The sequence below is a fragment of the Lepidochelys kempii genome, chromosome 1 (assembly GCF_965140285.1).
Source record: "Lepidochelys kempii isolate rLepKem1 chromosome 1, rLepKem1.hap1, whole genome shotgun sequence".
Classification (NCBI taxonomy): Eukaryota; Metazoa; Chordata; order Testudines; family Cheloniidae; genus Lepidochelys; species Lepidochelys kempii.
Window position 1 is genome coordinate 15,900,384 of NC_136380.1, and position 22,493 is coordinate 15,922,876.

Here is a 22,493-nt window from a genome sequence, read left to right on the forward strand (position 1 = left end):
GAACAAAACCTCACTTTTTAATATGTAGTAAAGAGGTTAGGAGGGCAACCATATAGGTGGGAATGGACTTTAGTTTCATAAATAGTCTGTTCTGAGAAAATATCTGAAAATCTGGAAATTATACATAATAATTTCTGATAGGTTGCACTTTATAAAGCGCCCTCCATCCAAGGATCTCAAAGCACTCTTTAAATATTAATGCAGGTAGCCACACAAGACCCTTGTGAAGTAACTGTTTATTACTATCACCATTGTCATCCGTACTTCACAGAAGGAGAAACCGAGGCACAGAAAGATAATGGGATTGATCTTGCTCACATTAAAGTAAATAGCAAAACTCCCACTGACTTCAGGATTGAGCATTAAATTACTTGCCCCATTTCACGTAAGCACAGATACTGCACTATTAAGTCAATGGCAGCTTTGCCACTGGCTTCAATGCATATAGGACCAAGCCCATAGCAAGTCACTGCGCTGTTTGACAAACTGACACCACACAAAACTAAGACCGGGTTCACTGGAAAACTTTGCTGAGGAGCATGGACCTTTCACATGAATATTGCCTCTTCCCATGAAACGTGAAATATGTGCCTCTCCATAGCTCTGTACGGGAAACACAGCAAGTTTAGCTTTGATTTCTGCCTTCCTCCTCGAATCCTAAAGGGTAAAACTTGGTATTTAAGAAAAAAGTGTGGTTCAAGATCAAATGGTTCACACACACACTCCTGAGAAATGAAAGCTCCTAGCTTTGCACAGTTCTTGGCTCCCAATTCCCCACTGAAAACATTAGACAGCTCTGCTTCCCATATAGTGAACAGACACCTTTATAGTGTAGCAAGGGCATTGAAATCAAACAAATAGCAGGCATGGCCAAGCTGTTTCTGTAACATGGGTCTGGTATCAACCAGAACAACTATATTCAGTGTAAACAATTCAGCTTGGAGAAATAAACATTAGAGTAAAGAATGTTTAATGAAAAACTTTTTAAAGATGTATTTTGACTTTGGTAGGGTGTCAGGTATTGTAGCAACAAGGGATCCTTCTCACACTAAAAACAATGGAAGGCTAGACACTCGAGCAGTGCAAATCAGTGTTGTTTTATGGAAGCCAATGGAGCAGTGCTGATTTACACCAACTGAGGATGTGACCCTGGGAGTTTTGCCACTGACTTCAATGGGAGGGTTGGGCTTGGGTTTTGCAAAAATAGGCAACATCAAAGAGTTGTAATTTCTAGGAAATAACAGAAAAGCACGAACCAGTCCCTAAAGTTTTCCTGTTCCTGCTGATGAGGAAATGTGCAAACAGCTGAACAAAGATAACAAGCAACAGTGTTCTTTATATAACGAGGTCTCCCTTTGTCCATCAGAGACATGTGATTGTTATCTTTAAATTCAAACTAGCATGAAAAGAGCAGTGTAAACAATTTGTGTGCACATTTAAAATAATGTAATTGAAAACGACCTCACTAGTCCATACTAGCAAAAGTGGTAGGGTAATACATCAGCATGATTCAAAGGTCATCTGTGGTCTCCAGTACCACAGTAAATTACCTCATTAGAATCATAAATGTATTTGTCCTTACAGCACAACAGGTAGGGAAGTGCTAGCATCTCCATTTTAGACACAGGGAGCTGTGACACAGAGAGATTAAGCGATTTGCCCAAGGTCACACAAGAAGGTTATGGGAATGGAGCCTGGATTTCCTGAGTCCTCAACCCATGCTTTAATCACAAAACCATCTTTCTTCATGTGTGGAATATGCAATTGTCCTTAAATAGTCATAATTCTTGGATATTTTCTTGCATTAAGCCTTGAATAAATCGACCCTTGTATGTCTATCATCCATTGCAATTTTACCAATATGAAAGGGGAAATCACCCTTTATCCCTGGTTAAAAAAAAAAAAAAAACTCCAAAACAAGATGTTTCAATTTCAAATCCACAGAGGCAAAAGCCTAGATTATGAGCATATAACTAAAGACAAAGAAACAAGCAAAAAGACATTGATTAGTGGACTCAGGCTCCAGAAATGGATGCTTTGGCAGGGGCTAGTTTCCTTTTTAGCAGCCTGCTCTGCTGATTCGCAATCTGCATTCCTTATGTTTTTCATGATTGGACCCAGATGCCCGTCAATGGGAGGTGAGTAATGTCATCTTTGTGATGAGGTTCGTAATGGAGAAACTGCTGCTCACCCTTGTGGCCACTACCAAAAAGTGAAAGGATTCTTGTAGCATGTGCACATCTTTGGAGAGTGACATTTTGGGAGACGTGAGTAAACGTGATGTGGTCTGTCTGGTTTCTTGTTGTTTGTTTCCTAGACACCCATTCCTTCCTTTGGGAAAACATTCTATTTAACAAGACTTTTGCCTCTTGACGATAGTGCTCCATATTGCTCTCTTCTTACCTAGCGGTTTAGGATTCAAGGGCTAGATCCTGCAAAGTGCTGAGCACCGCCTGGGAGATACTGAGCACCCTGAACTTTCTTCTCTTTAAATTGAGGATCTCAATACCCAGATTACTTAGCCATACATCTGGATGCCAGATGGGGTGACTCAGCACTTTGTCTTTCAGAAGGAGATAAACTGAGTTATATGCTGTTTACTGTGAGGGTCTTTGATCTGAGACCTTATCTAAATGTAAGCGGGGGAATAGTCCCGTTATTGTGGGGAACTTTCCTGGCTTCTACACTACCCCGGTGAAGTGGGCTAGTGAAAGGATCTGAGTCCTCGCTCCCACTTCCTTTACCCAGAGGCCTCCCTGCCCTTGAGGACTCCCCTTCCACTCTCCTGTCCGGCAAAGTCCTCGTAATCGCAACAAGGCTGGGCCCAGGATTCCTGGGGGGCTTGACCCCCAACCCTGCTGTGGTCACCTAGGACAGAGGCTAGGGTGTCCCCACTCCGGGGTACTCTCTCTGCACTGGGCACTTCTCTGACCCACTGATCATTACATACAATTTAAAGCAAATGCAAGTTATTTAATCAACAATTAATTTAAAAGAAGAATAAGGAAAAATGGGAAGGCTAAAGGAAACACATCACCCCGCTCTGTGGCAGGGAACATCACAAACAGTGTCTCTGGAACGTCAGGGCAGTTCACAGTCTGTTCCTTGTAAGTCCCAGGCCTCCTGATCAGGCCCTGGCTGTGCTGCAGGGATGCTGTGGGTTGGGCACTCGCTCTGGTGGTGGCCACAGACTCTCAGGCTCTAGGTGGCAGGGCCCTTCTTCCCAGCGTTGCCCCCGCCCTGTTGGGGTTACCAGTCCGCCTCCGAGTCTGGCCTGCAGAGCCTCCTGGCTGAGGCATCTCCCTGTGCTGGGCCCACTGCCCAGGGTTCCCCCTCACTCTCTCCAGCTGCTCACGACACCCGGCCTCAGACTGCTGCAGCCCCAGCTCCATCTCCATCTCCAGCTCCACTCTGCCTCAGCACTGCTGCTGCTCTGCTTCCAGCTCCCTGGGCTGCTTCTCTGGCCCCTCTGGCTCTGGTTGCTGCAGCTTTGCTCCCAGGACAGGTCTGCTCCGCAGGCTGCTTCTGTGACTCTGATCCCAGCACTGACCTGCTTCCTGGGCTGCTTTCCTGGCTCCTCTGGCTCTGGTTGCTGCAGCTCTGCTCCCAGGGCAAGTCTGCTCTCTCTGGGCTGTGCCTCTGGCTTTGAGGCTGCAGCTCTGCTCCCAGGACAGGGTCTGCTCTCTCTGGGCTCTTTTTCTGGTCCCTCTGGACCTGGCACAGCTCTGCTCCCCAGCTCAGCTTGGGCCCCTGCTTTCTCCTTAGCTCGGCTCCACTCTGTCTGACCCAGGCAAATCCGGCTCACACAGAGGATGTGACCTCCCTGGTCTCCTGACTCCCTGATTAGCCTGCCCGCCCTGTCATTCAGGCTGACCCGGAGCATTGGCCTCTCCCCAGTGCTCTGAGGGACTGGCAGTCTCAGGGTCCTGATTCCCCATCAACCCTTCCCCCTTTTAGTACTGGGAGCTAGCAACTAAAACATCCCCACTGAATGTTAGTAAGGGGGCAACAGTCCCCTTACATAAACACAAAAGTTGTACTGCTTTCACTATATCAGTATAGCTAAAGCAATACAACCTCCTTACTGTGGATGTTCTTAACCAGATAGTCTATTCCAGTAAGGGAAGGGGAATAATCTATACTTGTATATAGCGCCTTTATATCGGTATAATGACGTCCACACTAGCGGTTGAACTATATTGGCAAAAAATTGCACTCCTAACCAAAATAATTATGCTGGTACAAAATCTGTGTGTAGACCAGGAATTGTAAAAACTACAATTTTTTCCCTCCCATGTGGACACTGAGGCCACGTCTACACTACCCGCCGGATTGGCGGGTAGTGATCGATCCCCGATCGCTCTGCTGTCGACTCCGGAACTCCACCAGGGCGAGAGGCGAAAGCGGAGTTGACGGGGGAGCGGCGCAAACTAAGTGATTCTAAGTCGATCTAAGATACGTCGTCTGCAGCTATGCTATTCTCGTAGCTGAAGTTGCGTATCTTAGATCGATCCCACCCCCTAGTGTAGACCAAGCCTGAGTCTGATCCAATGCCTGTTGAAGTGAATGGGTTTCTTTCCATTTACTTCAATGGGGGCAATTCTGGTAATTTTTCATGAGAGATGTAGCTGACTAAAGTTTCCCCTCCTCCAGGGTATTGCATGTACTTTGCTGGGCACCAGAAGCGCAGCCAGTTAAAAATTCAAAAAGCTGTGCATGGATATTTTTGCGACAAGTGTCACATCTGGATCTCTCTGACTTGGGTGGTGGGTGATGTCTGTGAGTATGTAGAAGGCCTCTGGGTAGCTGTGAAAACATTTGAGAATCCTGAACGTTTAGCGAGTTTCATCCTGAAGGATTATTATCCAGAAATTCGTAGATGGGAATCAGATACCTTTTGAACAGTTTATAGACTCAGCCTGCCCTTTTTTCCCCTTTTTTTTTAAAGCAGGCCTGAGGTCCTACACAGGGGGGAAAGAAATAAATGACAGTAAATCTCTGATGCACACTTCCAAAGAATGTCTCAAATGGTGAAGTCTGTAGATATTCCAAAAATGTTAATTGAGTTAAAGGCAAAATGAATAATGCTCAGTTAGCTGAGCCAGAAATGTTGGACTGGTCAGTTTAAAATGTCTTTAAATCAGTGAATAAAGTCTCCGACTGCATTCCTATATTAAAGTGGTATGCAGGGCACCCCGCTGATTCCAGGAAACAATGTAAACATCCACAGATGAATCCTGCCTGCCACCAATCGTCTTAAGAAAGGTCAGCATTTATTTCATTTTAGAAGCTGAACAGCAACGATAACAAAACTGTTAGTAATGGAATCCCACCAGGTCTAATCAGAGTCCTCCCACTCCATAAATCTGCTGGATACAATCATCCAGGTTTTCTGCAGCATTCGTTTTGAGCCCAGTACTGAAGTCCTTATTAAGGCGAAATGCCCATGGACTTTAGCCAATCCCAGGATTGGAAAGCCACAGAAGTGACATATGAGTCACCTTTGTTCCCCCACCTCATCTCCAATCTTGCAGCGAGCCCTGCTTTGGCCACCCTGGAGCATCCAGCACCGGGTCTCCAGAGAAGCGGGGGTCTTGTAAAGAAACTGCATACTTCTGAGACTTAAAAACCATTTACCCATGTGAAAAAACTCCTGCTACGCAGATCTGCGCGGTGAATATTGGGGTGAATTAATATAATATATAAAGTGTCGGTCAGTCATCATCTGCCTGTCTGAGTATTGTCCCTCCACTCTGTCTCTTTCTCTTTTCCATCCATCCATTCTCTCTCTCCCCGACCCTTCCTCTCCTCGGCTTGAGTCTAAGTGTACCCTATAAATTAAGTGTGAGAAACTCATTGCAGATGCACTGTTGGGTTAAATGGGAAATGACACATCTGTACAAAGTTAAATAGACATTTACATAGGGAACATTGTATGTGTACAGAAATATGCAATATCAATGCCTGACATTCCCTGATTTAATATTAAATCTGACTAATTTTGTTTATTTTTTTGTATTACAATAGCACCCAGAGATGCTGAACAGTGGGTCCCATTGTACTAGGCATTGTACAAACAGCTGAGAAGAGACAGTCCCTGTCCCAAAGACCTGACAGTCTAAGACCCTCATCCTGCTTCAGGATCTATTACCAAAGAGAAGCCAAGGGTAACAGTTCACCTCACTCACCCCTTGTTATCCTACATGCTCCTTTCTGCTTCCCTCCTCTGCTGCTCCTTGCTCCAGAGGAAAGCTGAGGCTTGGATAACCCCATGATGGTATAAGAACAGAGACCAAGAGATACACACATTAGCTCACACTGGGGGAGACATTCTGAAAAGTATTCTAATGTCCTGGACAGATAAATTGGAAGCATATATATTTCCAGCTAGCCAAAAGTCAAGTTAAATCTGTTTATCAAGCATGTTTGATATACTTGTATTGGCAAAGAAGTCAATCATGAATATTCACCATCTGAAAGTGAAGTGCTGCATCAGTGTTTGCCTTGAACACTTCCCTGGAGAACATTGCAGTTATCAGCCATCCAGCTGCAAAGTGGCACCAACCTCCAGCCAGCTAGCAGATGAATCTTGTCTACTCATGCAGCACGTCTGTCCCACTCCAGTATGAGGGGGCACTAATATATCGGGGTTCAGATTTTCCAAAGTGACAGGCGATTTTGGGTGCCTCGATTTTGAGTACCTAACAACTTAAAGGGAACTAGTAATTTTGGGTATCTCCATTTCTGGGTGTCCAACTTCAAAGTGCTGAGCACTTGCCCTCTGAAAAATCAGTTCCCTTTAAGTTGTTAGGTACTCAAAATCGAGGCACCCAAAACCTGCTCTAGGGCTTGGGAAGCAGTATATGGTGATAGATGCAATGTGCCAAAGTCTCTCCTCTGTTACACACATGCAACTCTGTCGACTTGCACTATGAAAGCAGATTTTGGCTCAAGTTTTAAAAAGGACACTAATACACACCACATGAACTAGGAGGTACGTGCATAACATGTCAGTGGAGGATATTAGTCCCACTGATGTAATGACCTATGGGTCAAGGCTGTCAAAAGTGTGAGAGAGTACTGTCAAAAGTGTGAGAGAAAAGGGGTATGCAGATGTTTTTTCATATATGTTTCCCTTTTGTTTCAATTAGCCTAGGACAAAGATGTCACTATGGCCCAGTTGGATGCTTTTTGATCATTTGCATGCTGCGTCCAATGCATGTATACATATGAAGCTTTGTCTCTTTACCAGATTAAGTACTGGGTCCCTAGGAAGTATTTTTTACTGACTGGGTTGGAGGAAAAGTTTAGTCCTGAGCCAGGACAACAGAAGGGATTAAGCCATCAGTGACTAACATTACTCACGCTGTGTGAATCACAATGTATACGAGAGAGCAAAGATGCACACACCCACAAGCCAGTACATTATATGTATATGTGTTGAATTAAGATTCAGAGACATTGTAAAGTATATGTGAGCTTGGAAGGATTCAATTTTTATCAGTAAACGCTACATGTACCATGCACACACAAACCGAGGAAAAAATATTTTCCTCAATGATCATCGAAATTTATTGATCGTCAAAGGAAGGAAAATGCTGCTTGAGAACTTATTAGAGTTTGATTTATGGATATTTACTTTATATATTTTGACATGTGGTGTTGACCGTTTGTTTTTTAATGGTTATAAAGCTTTAACTTTTTGAATCTCAGTGTCTACAGTAATGAAACAATTGTCTGACCCCTTCCCCCCATAATTTCCTGCAAGTGTGAATATTTAAATCAATAAAAATTAGGGCTGTCAATTGCAGTTAACTCAATTTTTTTTCAGTTAATTGCTTAACTCGATTTAAAAAACTAATCATGATTAATTGCAGTTTTAATCGCACTGTTAAACTATAACAGAATACCAATTGAAATTTATTTTGGATGTTTTTCTACATTTTCAGATGTATTGATTTCAGTTACAACGCAGAATACAAAGTCTACACTGCTCACTTTATATTATTTTTTATTACGAATATTTGCACTGTAAAAAAAAATAAAAAATATTTTTAAATTCACCTCAACAAGTACTGTAGTGTGATCTCTTTATCATGAAAGTGCAACTTACAAATGTAGACATTTTTTTTTACATAGCTGCACTCAAAACTAAAACAATGTAAAACTTTAGAGCCTACAAGTCCACTCACTCTTACTTCTTGTAGCCAGTTGCTAAGACAAACAAATTTTGTTTAAAATTATAGGAGATAATGATGCCCACTTCTTATTTACAATGTCATCTGAAAGTGAGAACGGGTGTTCTCCTGGGACTTTTGTAGCTGGCATTGCAAGGTATTTATATGCCAGATATGCTAAACATCCGTATGCCCCCTCGTGCTTTGGCCACCATTCCAGAGGACATGCTTCCATGCTGATGATGCTCATTAAAAAAATAATGCATTGATTAAATTTGTGACTGAACTCCTTGCGTGAGAATTGCATGTCTCCTGCTCTGTGGTTTTACGTGCATTCTGCCAAATATTTCATGTTATGGCCGTCTCGGATGACAACCCAGCACATGTTGTTCGATTTAAGAACACTTTTACTGCAGATTTGACAAAACGCAAAGAAGGTACCAATGTGAGATTTCTAAAGATAGCTACAGCACTCGACCCAAGGTTTAAGAATCTGAAGTGCCTTCCAAAATCTGAGAGGGACGAGGTGTGGAGCATGCTTTCAGAAGTCATTAAAAGAGCAACACTCCGATGCAGAAACTACAGAACCTGAACCACCAAAAAAGAAAATCAACCTTCTGCTGGTGGCATCTGACTCAGATGATGAAAATGAATGTACATCAGTCTGCACTGCTTTAGATCATTAGTGAGCAGAACCTGTCATCGGCATGGAAGCATGTCCTCTGGAATGGGTGGTCGAAGCATGAAGGGGCATACAAATGTTTAGCATACTTGGCATGCAAATTCCTGAATATAATATAAAATTATATAAATAATAATGTAAAGTGAGCACTGTACACATAGTATTCTGTGTTGAAATTGAAATCAATATATTTGAAAATGTAGAGAACATCCAAAAATATTTAAACAAATGCTATTCTATTATAATGTAACAGTGGGATTAGAACTGCAATTAATTGTGATTATTTTTATCTCATGATTAATCACGATTAATTTTTAATCGTTTGACAGCCCTAATAAAAATAGAAAAATGCTTAAAAATAAACATCGATACCTGTCAAAATTATATAAAAATATTAAAACTGAATTCTGACAAGTCTACATCTATTGCGCTAAACCATTTGGGACAGATTTACCTGATGTAACACCAGTGATGAAACAGATATGAATTTGGCCTGGTATTTAAGTTCCAAGGATCATCCCCTGACTCTTGATTCCTGCTTCTCATTTTATAATCTATGTGCCCACACATTTTTGACAAAGCGTCCAAGAGACTTGAGAACTTTCTTCCAAGCACCAAGATGTGGACTCTTCTCTTGATAAATAATGATTCCAAGCAAAGGGAGTCTGCCAGAAAACAACCTAGCCAGCTCAGGACTTCCAAGACCATCTTGTTAGCTAAGTACAGCTGGGGAGTCTGGGAGAAAGTAAGAGGCTGAGTTTAGACAAGGTTTATTTTTTTAACCCACTTCTTTCTCAGTTATGGAAAATAGACTTCAAAGTTGATTCTTTTGGAGAAATATACAGAAGTGACTAATGTCATGATTTTCTCATTTCTCCTCATTACTAATTCTATTCAAATGTTTGTTCAAAAAATTTAGGGGGCACCTGAGTGAGAACTCCCTTCCGGTTCCCAGTGATGTGTTGAGATATGAAGGCTTGTGATTTGTTGAATACGATACTGGTCTGAAGTGGGAGATAGTGAGAAGGTGCCTGGTAATGAAGTTATTTCACACACATGCACAAAGAGACAAGATCTTGGTGATGCAAACCAGATGTTCTCTCTCTGACCCGTAGGAAAACTGTAATTTAACTCTTCCTCGAATGTATAAAATAGAGAGGCTTCTGTCCAACTGTTGCCAAAAGAGAGTTTAGCTACTTCTAAAGCAAGCTGGACTATCTTAAAAAATATTTGTTAGAAATATATTCTTGTTAGAATGTCATTGATCAACCAGCCTTGATTTCTGAGGCTCCATTGTTATTTGTGAGTATTCACCAAATAGTCTCATGGATTAATTTTCGCCATGGCTTATTCTTGTGTGGTTCACTTTCCCTAGTCTGCATTTGTTTCTTTGTGTCACCTACATCACGGGGGATTGTTTCTTAATCTGGATTGGATGCGTGACACTACTTAAACAGGAGAATGACAAATCCTGAATATACTTACAGTGTTGCTTTTTGCATGAATTTATATTCCTGAGTGTTTTAGGATTCATGAGCATGTACCCACACATACCTGGCCGCCATCAGAATACCCACCAGTAAGTATTAATTAGATCCCCACAAATCAGAGTGAACCAAACTCTGGGGTTTTATTCACGAAAGTAGTTACAAATCAGGGTTGATGTTATTGTACTCTTTGGTTTCTGATAGTTACTACCATGCTCTCCAGCAACAATTTTACTCTGCTAGAGACATTAACTGCCCTTACAAAAATCTATCTGTTGAATGCAGCATTTGAACACATAGGTTCAATGGTTCAATGTGCTTTACCACAGCTCTCCCCACTCCATGGCTGCTGTGCTAAGAGTTCCCCCTCCATTTTTCACCTATTGTAACAACTGGCCCAGTATTTGGCCCTACTAAATCTCCTTTGTATGCCTCCAGTGGCGTAAAGCAGATGTAAATACAACTAAAGGTCAATGGGGGCAGGGGAGAAATTTCTCCCATATGGGGCAATCCTTCAGTCACAGTGGTGCGGAACTGGTAGAGTAGCTCTGATGCCCCAATTCTGCTCCACAACACAGAGGACATGACTGGAGGGAAGGAGACTCGGCCCTGAGCATCCATTCTTCTCGGTGATCCGAGGCAGCTCTTCATCATGCCAGTGGACTGGAGAGATTCAAAGCAGACCTGGGAGCAGGAGAGGATAAAAATGGCCTAAACCCAGTTTTGTACCCGTCCCCTTCCTGAACTGCATATGCTGTACAGCTGTGATGCGACTGCACATGGGAGATTGCAGTCATTTCAGAGAACCATCTGATGGAAAGCTGGGGTCTCAAGGGATTGATGTGTGAGGGAAAATTAAAGAGCTTAATATGTATAACTTGGCAACTAATTGATTGTAGGTGAAGGGGGTCGCAGCATAATAGTCTGCAAAAATTTGAAGACCATAAACATAAAGGAGGGAGAAGAATTTAGCGAGCTACACTGGGTATAACTCAGAGTAAAGCTATGTCTACACTTGGCGCTGCGGGGGTGACTCCCCAGTGGGAGCAGACATACTTGTGACTGCTCTCATTGAGCTAGTATGCTAAAAATAGCAGCATGGTGTGGGCTAGCCGCTCCGAGTGCGTACTCAGGGCGGCTAGCCTGTGCCGCTGCATGAGCATGTCTGCTCGTGCTGGGAATTACACCCCAGCTCCAAGTGTAAACAGAGCCTCAGAGGGGAAAACTTCAACCTGAATGTCAGGAAAATCTCCTTGCGTGTGAGGCGTATCTATCTGTAACCCTTCTGCCAGGCCGAGTTGATAGCAGCAAGGGTCGGGTTCCGTACACAGGGGTTCCCACTCATCAAAGCAAATGCAAAACTGGCTCGAGCCCCCACCCAGTGACCTGTGAAAATCTTACACACACCCCTGGGCACCTCAAAGAGGCAATACTTCTCCTCTCGCAAGCACAGAGTCTTGGTGTAGCAGAGAATCTTTAATAACACGAGGTAAACGACATCAGCATTAAATTGGGAAAACACCACAGCTAGTGTTCATTAACCAAACCATGAGCAAAGACCCACCCCAGCAAATTGGTCCATGTCCTTTCCCTTGGGTTCTTGAGTCCCAGAACCCAAACGTCTCTTGAGTCCAGCAATCCAAAAATCACCCAAAGTCCAAAAAGTCCAGCCCCAGAGTTCAAAAGTTCATCTGCAGAGTGTTACTCCCCAGTCTGGGTAAAAATGTGTGTGTGGGGAGAAAGAGGTAAGGGGCACCTTACATGACCTGAAGCTGACTGCCCCACAGGGCTTCACTCTGAACCGCTCCACAAGCCACTCTGTTCACCGTTTCACGAACAGTTCTGCTCCGCTCACCGTCTCACGAACACTCCGCCAGCCCATCCACGACAGCCCCGCTGCACTCTAGATCTTCCGGCTCCCCACTACTTGACACAGTGCTCAGTGATTTCAGCTCTTAGTAGTGTTAGCCGTAGTGCTGGGGCACCATAAGGCCAAAGTGAATTCAGCACAGTGCCTGTAGCAAGACTCTTAATAGACCCAAAATTAGCTCTGACATTCCACAGTGGAGAGAGACAGAGATGCAACTGGTGTTTCAGACCCACACCACCACCCACTAATACCTATCTCAAGCCTCTCCCCATTCACAGAGTTTTGAAACCCATGTCCCTTGTCTAGCGAGTGCTACTTAGTTGATGGTGAGTCCCTCCATCATACAAAAGGCCAAGTACAGTTCCACTATCCTTGATTCCCATAATCAGGGTAATAACAATTTATTCTTCCTGCCCCAATAACAGAGACACTGGGGATCCCACAACAGCCAAAGTGACCATTTGGGCAGCTATGGCCTCATTCTAGGCGGGGTGGGTGTGCCTATGCAAATGAGATCAGCCCCTGAAGTTCTTTTCCACAACTTACCACACCTCACCACCAGATGTCAGGGTGGAGCTCATCCTCACTCTGCTTACATATCTGTGGAATAGTTACCCAGAGGAAATCTTGGAGACCCCATTGTTGAGGACTTTTCAAACTAGACTTGTCAGAACACTAGGAAATGGCCTCTGTAGGCTGGGGGATGGGCTGGAGGGCCGAATAGCTCTTTTCCATCTAACATTTATGATGTTATTCCTCTGAATACAGTTGTCTTTTTATTTCTCATACTGAGCAGAGCAGGGTTCCAAGGTGTTTCTTGTCTGAGCCATGCTCTCCATTCATGTGGCTGAAATGTGCATTTGCCTAGCCAGGTGCTTTAGGCTAGATTTGCTGGTGCAGCAGGCTGAACTGCAGAGAGTTCTAGTCAAGGGTGTACGTGCAGAATTGGTTTAACTCTCCCTTTGTGTTCACCTCAGTCTGGTGCTGCTCTGTGCATGGCCGTTCCTCACACCAGTTCTGTCACTGCTTTGCCATGTCGCTTGGATAAATCACTTCCCCTTTGTTTCCCTTCGTCATTTGTCTGTCTCGTTTTATTAGATTATAATCCTTTAGGAGCAGGGATGGTCTCTTTCAATGTATTTGTAGATTGCTTTGTCCAATGGGGCCTGATTTCTAGGTGCTATTTAATGCTACTACTAAATAATAATCTACCCCTAAATCCTGGGTAACTTCCTTCTCCAACCTCATGATACCAGATAGGATAATAACTTGACAGAATATTATGGGGAAACACCTCAACACATGGTGAAATTATAGACACAGATCAAAATAAAAAATTGAAGTAGGATGTGATACTAACAACAAGTGCAAAATTATTGCATGGATCCCACAGCAACATGCTCCACTTTTTAGGAAGGAGGTGTATATTTTCTTTGAAATGCTTGCAATTCCTGAAGATCTTGCAGATGAAGGATTTCTAGGCTAATGGAACTTGAACAGATAAGAAGAAGGCTCTTTGGCCAACAGACAACTTTCTTTTTTCAAAGAAGCATTCAAATTAACAGCTTTGTGTAACTACAAATCACAGAAAGAATGTGAAAAATGAAATTGGGATAGTTTTTTGTTTGGCCGTAAATCCTAACAATTCTGGGTGAATATAGAATGTGAAGTGAAAATGTTGTTGACCCTGCAATTCAAAACATTGATAAAAACTTTGTGAAGGATCATGTTTTTAAAATAATAATTTTAGGCTTTTTTTTTTTTTTAAATCCTGTTTGTAACCTCTGTTTTCAGGATGTTTTGCCTATGAAGGTTTTGCCTTTTCATAATTGTCTCCCAGTTCTTTTAATAGACTAACAGCCAAGAGATCCAGTTTATTCCCGTGTGAGTTTGTGTGTGTGTGTGTGTGTATAGCACACTGGCAGAGTAGTAGTATTTAACATTGATATTATGGTAGCACTTAAAAGCCACAGTCAAATTGGGCCCCATTGTGATAGATTATGTAGAAACATATAATCAATGACAATCCCTGACCCAAAGAGCTTGCGGTCTAAAAGAGAAGACATAACAGGTCGATGGGACAAATAAGGAGGCTGGGGAGGGATAGAGGAGGTAGGATAACAAATAAATAAGAGTAGAATGTATCTCATCTCCTTTAGTAGCTGGTCTTCCCTAGAATAAAAGTCTACAACTGGTATCCCCTAATGGAATTGTTCCTTCCAGATCAAACCCTGCTGGTGAGCAGTGCGGGGTGGGGGTCAGTTGTCATATGTGCCCTAGCATTGTGGAAGATGTCATTCGGGATGCGCCACAGCTCTAGCAAAAAGGCAGAGTATTGTGTTCTTGAGCACTGATAATCGGATCTCCCTACACGTAGGCCATTGGGAACAGCTGAATATCAATCAAGATCCAATATGTAGCTCTCAGAGCAGAATTTTGCCCATAGTGTTTATTAGTTTGCTGCTGCCAAGATGGCACAGGTGCATAGGAGCATAAACTATTTTTGTGTAGGGCCTATAAAAAACATAGATATTATTGTTCAGATTTTTGGCAAAAGGGTGGCAGAATTTGTTTTTAAATGTACATATTATTCCCCTCCATGTGTACAACAATACAGTATGAAATGCCAGTTAAATACATGAAGCTATTAAAACATCTAAGAATCCAGTTCTTCGAATGAACACACCACTCCTGCTGACTTCAGAGTGGGCCGACCTCAGCACTGAGTCTACAGAGATTAAGGCTGGAATAGATGAGTATTTAGGGACAGATATCATTGCTGGATATAACTGCTAAGAAACATGTCGGCCCTTTTGAAGGGCAAAGAGATGGACTATCAGTGATTATAAACCATTTCCATGTCATGCCACCATGTAACAGAAGAAAAATATTGGGAACCATTCTCAGCTAGCCATAAAGAAGGGAAGGGTGGTTGTGACCTCACCCTGAAACCTGCTTGTGACATTGGGGGTCATGATGTGCAGGTTAAGAACTCATGGACTACATGGACCAATGTTGCTTTGCACCCTAATTCCTTAAATTCCCAAATATTATAAACTGGATTAAAATGTTGGCTGACGTTACTAGACAGTCATTTTATGCAAATGTTTTTGGCAAGACACAAAAATGTAGGTTTTAATCCCAGATCTAAACAAACATTGCTGTTCCATTTTTTCATCAATTATAACAAGTACATCAAGCTCATAAATAGCTCTGATCATTTGATCTCAGTTACGTCAGTGTAAATCTGAAGTAACTCCAGTGGAGTTACACTGTCAATGTAAGCCAGATAAGAATTTGGCCACAAGAGAGTCATGTAAGTGGAACAAGGTGGGAAACTAGCCCTTAAAGTTACCTTTCCTTTTCTGTAGACCATTAAACTAGTTCTAATGGTGGAATCTCTTAGACTGTGGGATGCATTTCCAAGGGTAGCAGTAGCAGCCCAGTTGCATGGGACAATTGCTAAAACAAGATTCCATAACGCATGGGAAAATATATTGTGTGGACAATCCTACAAAGGGGGATGAATTAAGGGTCAAATCCTGTGCAGGTTTACACCCTTTGCACCCCTACTAAAGTCTTTGGGGTTGTGTAGGTTTATGTCAGTGCACAGTTTGGTCTTTGATGACCTAACAGCTCTTTTCTATCTTCGGTTTCTGTAAGGCCACGTAATGCTACAGACAGCAGAGGGGAGCAAAATTGGCTTGAAAAGTGTCCCAACACACAGAAGTGCCTCTCCAGTGTGCTTCCTTGTAGCTCTAGATAGTGGGAGTCCTCTCCAAGCTCCTCCGTGGCTGAGATTCCATGGATCTGGAAGAGAGTATGAGGCTGGACCACGAGGGGTTAGTGTTGTGAGGATCTGCTAGTTTCAGTTCTGTCATGACTGGGAATACTCCAGTGATCATCATGGAAGGGAATGCTGAGACAGTCACTGCTGACATCTGTACTTGCAATGATATAAGTGAGAGCAGAATTTGGCCTGCATGTTTAAAGGGTGTTTCATTTTTCCCTTTTAATCAGGGAAATTAGGAAACGAGTCAGGGTAAAACTGGATATTTTAGGACCATGTGAAACTCCCTTCCCCAAATGCAGAAGCAATGCTAAAGTGCACCCCATTTCATCTCATCACAGCCACACATATGCTAGCCCCCCACCACACACTTCAGTTCCGCTGTAGATTATTCCCATCAGGAGCTGCATTTGGGTTTGAGTATACAACCTATTGCCTGATTAGGCTGCATATATGCCTAAAAATATGGGACCAGATCTTTAGGGTCGATTGGTGTTGCACCAATGAAATCAATGGGACTACACCAATTTATACCAGTGGATGATATGGCCTGGGGAATGCATGGAGGAGTATGCCATTAATTAAAGTCATATTTGATTTTTTTTTTTAAGCCTCAACCTCTTTTGGTTGCTGTGATGATTTGTCAAGTAAGCATTTGCTTTCAGTGTATCACAGAGTGGCTGATGGTTTTTTGCTGATTTGCATCTCAAACTGTCCCAGTATGAAGGCCCTTTGTTATGGGATGTTCCCAGTGATTGTCTAGGGGGCAGAGGCTAGCTCCATGCTTACCGACCAAAGCAGTGGGTTGGTTTTATGGTCAAGCCTGTGGATGTGTGGGTTGGTTTTATGGGCAAGGCTCTGTGTGTGTGGTAAGGCAGCTGGAATCAACATCTCCAGTTTGGAAGATCAAAGAAAATGACAAAAGTTGCATGTAATAATGTGGCAAAAGATACCTGACACAGGGCACAAGCTTTGCTGGAAATGAGCTTCTGAGACGTTTTATGAGCCTTGTATCTTTAGCACTCCTTTTTTCCTTGCTTCTAATCACTGTGGTAAGTGTTAACAGTGTGCGCTGTGCTAGGTGAACTGATAAACTCACCCGTAGCTTCCCACTGAAAACCACGCAAGACGATAATGCTGTGTTACTGGAATAGTTGAGTCAGAGCCTGTAGCAGGGTTTTAAGTGACCAGAATCGAACAACACCAATTTACACTAAAGATCTGGTCCCATATTTTTATGCATAAATGCATGCTAATCAGGCAATAAAACCCCAAATGTAGCTTCTGGTGGGAATAATCTGCAGTGGAACTGAAGTGTGGGGAGGACAGTGCTAGTTTTGTGGAGTGCTGTCCTTGTCCATTAGAGACTTAGCACCAGATGTGGCTTTGTCTGATGAAAATGACAGGAGGAGATTGTGGATGCAGGAGGATGCCAGTGGGGACCTGAGTGGGGGCAACACCTCTGTGTGGAGTGACTCAGGTGGCAGTGGGTCCATGCAGGTGGGCTGATGCAGACAGGGGCAGGAATGTCCTGTATTCTGGGGATGTGTCAGAGGCCACCCTACCCCAGCATCCCAAAATAGGTAAAACCAATCCCTTCTCCTATTCTCCAGGAGGTCAAGCTTCAAAGGCTGGGGAATTCCCATAGGCAGCCTTGGGATTTTACAGTAATTGCCCCCTAATGATTCCAGAATATGCAGGAAACCCCATCCCCTGCCTTCCCCACACACACCAGTGAGCCAAGAACACACAAATACACATCACCTGTATTGACACAAAGGGCTATGGATATTCTACAGCTCATACTGTCTGACCCATCTCAATATAATGGCTAGTTGAAGTTTTGATGTTTTAAACATAAAATATAAACTGGTCCCCAAAGATGACAATATCTGTCACAAGAACCATCTTCTATTGCCCAGCTGAGGTGGATTGCTGTGCTGGCTTTTGTGGCTCCCATTCTTAGCAGCCTATCTCTCCCCATTCATTGTTTAGGGAGCCTAGGTGCCTAACCAGCCTTGGTGAATCCCAGTGACTTTTTAGGCACCTAAAAGTTAGGTGTTGCAGTGATGAGCATTGTAACACCTAAGTCCCTCTGCAAATGTGGCCCTTGGCCTCTCTATGCCTCAGTTCTCCATTTCTAAAATAGGGGTAATAGTATTTCTCTTCCCCCTAGAGGTGATGGGAGGATGAATGAATTAAAAGATTGTGGGGTGCTCAGATACCGCAGTAATGGGGGGCCATGTAAATACTCAAGAAACTTTTTGTCAACAGGCTAAAGTTACAATAAAATAACTCGCTCTGGTACCGAAACAATGGTGAGTGTCCACACAGTGCTTTGCAATGGGTTAACTAAAGTGCTTTAATTTAACCAGTGGAAGCTTCTGTGTAGACAAGCCCATTGACTCCCTTTCCTCTCCTGTGAGGTTATTCACTTTGTTAAATGCGTTCAAATCAGGATTTGGCTTTTTTATATGCATCGTTTTTTGCTTAAATCCCTTATTAGTAAATTAAAATGTGTATATTCCCCTTTCTGTCCAGTAGTTTGTCAAGGTGCTGCTTTAGGGTTGGATCTTGCAATATCCTGAGTGTCCTTGACTCCCACTGAAGCCACTGGGAGTTGAGGATGCTCACCTCCTGATAGGTGGTGTTCAGAACCTTGCAGTCTTGGTAACAGAGGGCACTTGGTACCTTGCAGGATTGGGTCCACTGAATTTAATGGGAGCTAAGGGTACTGAGCTTTCACAGGAGGATCTGAATACCTTTCAGAACTGAGCCAGCTAGTGCGGGAGGCGGTGAGTAAATAGGTGGATAGACAGACTTGAGCATTCTCAGTATCTTATAGTATCAAGTCCTTTATTGAGGTTAATTTAAAATTGTGCAACACCAAATACTGTGAGCCTCTCAAACACCCCATTCATCCAAAGCCCACTGAGCTCAAAGATGGAGTCTTTCCACCGACTCCATCAGACTGTGGATCAGGCCCTCTGTTCCTTTACAGTGTTTCAATCCTACTTCTTTTTTTATTGCAGTGTTCTTCTAGAGAAGTTGGCTGAGCTTCGTTTTGACACTGACTAATCCGCATTTCCTCATGACAGGAAAGGCCATCAATCTCCTTTCCCCTCTCCCAGTGCACCCTTCTACTTCCTGTGAGCATATTAATTACTCTCATGACTCATACTCATTCAGAGTGCTATCAGAACTGCTTATCAGTTTTGTCTCTTTCCAGGCCTCTTAATGATACTCCATGGGAAGCTCTCCTATGGTATCGTGTGCAAAGTTTACATTAACAACTTGCTGAGAGACAGGAGCAGTCTTCATTGTTGCAATAAGCCTATCTTCAAATATATTCAAATTCTATACTAAACAAAACCCACATGGCATCAGACATAACAGTGATGTTGTTTAAGATGGCAATAGCTTCCATTTTACTATATACTGAAATATAGCATGTAATGCGTAGATCTGATTGAGACATTTAACGAGAAGTTACCGGTACACTTTTATTGGGGAAATACTCATCTTTTTTCCAAAAAGATTCGTTCCACCCAGCTCCACTCCAGTTGTAGACCTTTGATGCTATGGAAGGAGAGGCAGAAAAGATGGTCTTTCAGTAACCCCATATTTGACGCCTAGGTGTTATGGTATGGACAATCTCTAGAAAGGCATGGATGGATAGTCGGACAGTTAGCAGATAATTACCAATCACACATGCAGTAAGGTGTCATTAATTGGTCTGGAGGCTATTGTTGTACAGTGCATTAACTGTTGTGCAGTATATCTGTGTGACCTTCACATGGCCCTCACCTGATTTTGTTTCTCAGTGTAGGCTACCATGAAGTGCAAACACCTTGATTTAGTCCAATTTTTTATGGGGATGGTCTTTTATTTATTGAGCAGACCATTCTGATTATTCGTTTTCATTTGAAGAGTTAATCTAAATGCCAGTGGAATTTGGCTTTCAATGCTAGCTTTAGGGATCCCCCATGATGAATGGTCATGTAAGACTTTGGAGAATTTTTTGTTCCACGTTATCATGCCATCCTCAAACCCTCCTCCCACTCAGTGCTCATCTCCTTACTTTGGTGAAACAGCCGTACTTTGGACAGCCAGAAAGTGCCCTGAGTTATAAGCTGTGAGGATGCTGTCCAACCTTGCACATTATCACTCAATAACAGATGCCACAGAGATGCTTTATTTATAATAAAGAGCTTGTCTGTTACAACATGTTTTTGTAGTTTTTTCCCCACTGTGCTGGTAAGAGACACCCCTCTGCAGAATTGTTGGAGTCGCAAATAATTGAGAGGTACTGCACAAGATGTGCTTGACATTTGAACTCTAAGCAACTGATTCAGCAACTGAGCTTCATTCCATTGACTTCAGTGGCAGCTCCATGTGCAGAATGACTATAGGAACAGGCACTTATTGATGAAGCATTGAATGCTACTGGGCCAGAACTCAGCACTCACAACTGGACCAGATTTTCACAGAGTAAGTTTGGGCCTTTAAGGGGACCAAGTCCCAGCTGTAACCTGTGCCTAGTTTTCCTTCAAAGTCATGGAACCTGAAGGAATGAAAGTACGTGACAGAGAGCCAGGCCTTCTGGGAGGGAAGAGGCTGTCTGTTCTCAGGGAGAGGAGAGCTGGAAGGAAGAGAAGTGTGCTGGAGGTGGTCCTATAACTTGCTAAGGGGAGGTTATGTGGAGATGAGTATCCAGGAGTGTTTCCCTTGCAGGATGAGAGCGGGGAAAAGAGTCTGAGCAAGACTTGGTGGAAAGTACCAGGGAGAAGGCCTGACCAGAGATGGGCATTGTAGGAAGTGACTCTAAGCAATAGTATACCAGGGCAGACTTGGGTTCCTTGGGTTCAGGGCAAAACATATCCCATGATTTAGGGTGCCATGGCTTGTAGTGGGAGAGGAAGGGTATCCCTACAATACCACCTCTGGTGGCAGTGTCGAAACCCCTGATCTAAGGGGGGAAGTAAAGTACTGTTAAGCCCAGGGAGGGCTAAGGACTGTGATCAGCTCCCAGTACAAGCAGGGAAGGAAAACATGGCATCAAGGACTGCAGGGGCTAGTAGGCTGTGGAAAGCACAAGATGACTAAGCTGGCCACTAAGACTGAAGGACTTGTCTCATTTGGATTCTTGTTTTGCTCTGGAAGGTGAGGACTTTTTGCTTTGGCCGGAGGATCAAGGCATCCCAATCACTCTACCAGCCACCTCCAGGTAAGGGAAATTGAGCTCTGGTGGTACTGGGTGTTAGAGAAGGTAAACCACACCCTCCCGGCTCTGTGTTTTCAGTCTCTCCCAGGCAATACACAAACTGACTAATGTTTTCAGAGAGACAAGGCAGGTGAGGTAATATCTTTTATTGGACCAACTTCTGCTGGTGAGAGACACAAGCTTTTGAGCCACACAGAGCTCTTCTTCAGGTCTGGGAAAGGAACTTCCAGCATCACAGCTAAATGCAAGGCAGAATGGATTGTTTAACATAAGTAGTTAGCACACACTGTAAGGGACCATTCAAGGTAGAGTGGCTTAAAACCTAAGCCCTCTTCCCTGCATAAAGGAAGCACAGCAAACATGAATCCCAGGGGTGCGTCCTCCATAGACACCCGGTCACTAGTCTCTATAAAAAGGAGACACAGAAGGGACTCTCAGGGAATGAATCCCTGTGCCCTATGGAAAGGAGATACGGAGATAGGGAATTCCAGGACGAACACTCTGTATAGAAGGGAGCACAGAAGGGGTAAATTCCTGGGGGGGGGTCCCCTGAAAGCCCCACCCCTCCCAGCAGCGGGCGCCCGCTCACCCAGATCTTGATGCCCCCAGTGGCGGCGCAGAGCCAGTAGAGGTTTGGGCTGAAGCACAGGGTGGTGTTGATGTCGCCACTGTCCAGCATGTACAGATGCTTGCCCTCGTTCAGGTCCCACAGCATGGCCTGGCTGTCCTGAGGGGGAGCAGGGCAGGAAGAGAGAGAGCCTCAGACAGAGGAAGAGTTCCCCCCCCCACACACACAACCAACCCCATAACCAATCATCAAGAAGCCTGCACCTTGTACCGAGGAAATGACACATGGACAAAAAGAGGGGGGTTGGTGGGTTACAGATTGTTGTAATAAGCCATAAATAAGCTTGAAAGCTTGGCTCTCTCACCAATAGAAGTTTGTCCAATAAACAATATTACCTCACCCACCTTGTCTCTCTAATCTCCTAGGGCTGACATGGCTACAACTACATTGCATACAATAATGTTTTCAGATCAAGTTCAAATTTTGAGCCCACAAAAGATTAGTGAGTTCAAAATTAGGCAAAATTGCTTCTTTTTTTTTTTTTTGCCCCATGTCTTTAGAACAGGCTCCAAAGGACTTTCATTCTTTGCATCATGGAACATTTATTATTCCAGCAGGAATTTCTGGCAATGTCATGGAAATTGTTGATAGATCATTGTGGATTTGTTTAGTCTTCCAACAGATCAGATCAGCAT